Source organism: Odocoileus virginianus, chromosome 21 (genome assembly GCF_023699985.2).
Source record: "Odocoileus virginianus isolate 20LAN1187 ecotype Illinois chromosome 21, Ovbor_1.2, whole genome shotgun sequence".
Classification (NCBI taxonomy): domain Eukaryota; kingdom Metazoa; phylum Chordata; class Mammalia; order Artiodactyla; family Cervidae; genus Odocoileus; species Odocoileus virginianus.
Window position 1 is genome coordinate 38,842,448 of NC_069694.1, and position 962 is coordinate 38,843,409.

Sequence of the window (962 nt, forward strand, 5' to 3'; positions counted from 1 at the left end):
TCTCTCCTTGCTATTCTTTGGAACTCTGCAATCACATGGGTATATCTTTCCTTTTCTCCTTTGCCTTTCGCCTCTCTCCTTTTCATAGCTATATGTAAGACCTCTTCAGACAACCATTTTGCCTTTTTGCACTAATTTTTCTTGGTGATGGTTTTGACGTATAATGTCATCTTGGTGATGTACTTCTGTATAATGTCACAAACCTCCATCCACAGTTCTTCAGGCACTCTGTCTATCATATCTAATCCCTTGAATCTATTTCTCATTTCTTTTTCTTTTTTTTAATATGGAATGTTTCACGAATTTGCATGTCATCCTTGCGCAGGGGCCATGCTAATCTTCTCTGGGCCATTCCAATTTCAGTATATGTGCTGCTGAAGCGAGCACTATTTCTCATTTCCACTGTATGATTGTAAGGGATTTGATTAAGGTCATACCTAAATGGTCTAGTGGTTTTCCCTACTTTCTTCAGTTTAAATCTGAATTTGGCAATAAGGAGTTTATGATCTGTGCCACAGTCAGCTCCCCATCTTGTTTTTGTAGACTGTATAGAGCTTCTCCATCTTTGGCTGCAAGAATATAATCAAGCTGATTTCGGTGTTGGTCATCTGGTGATGTCCTTGTGTAGAGTCTTCTCTTGTGTTGTTGGAAGAGGGTGTTTGCTATGACCAGTGTGTTCTCTTGGCAAAACTCTATTAGCCTTTACCCTGCTTCATTCTGTACTCCAAGGCCAAATTTGCCTGTTACTCCAGGTGTTTCTTGACTTCCTACTTTTGCATTCCAGCCCCCTATAATGAAAAGGACATCTTTTTGGGGTGTTAGTTCTAGAAGGTCTTGTAGGTTTTCATAGAACCGTTCAACTTCAGCTTCTTCAGCATTACTGGTAGGGGTATAGACTTGGATTACTGTGATATTGGATGGTTTGCCTTGGAAACGAACAGAGATCATTCTGTCATTTTTGA

General features: G+C 39.9%; 1 non-coding gene across 1 annotated transcript; it reads right to left on the reverse strand.

Moving 5' to 3' along the window:
* Nucleotides 1-280: 280 nt before the first annotated feature.
* LOC139030293 (U6 spliceosomal RNA) lies at nt 281-387 on the reverse strand. Its single transcript, XR_011482597.1, has one exon. It is a non-coding gene; the product is annotated as a U6 spliceosomal RNA (small nuclear RNA).
* Between the last annotated feature and the right edge of the window lie 575 nt (nt 388-962).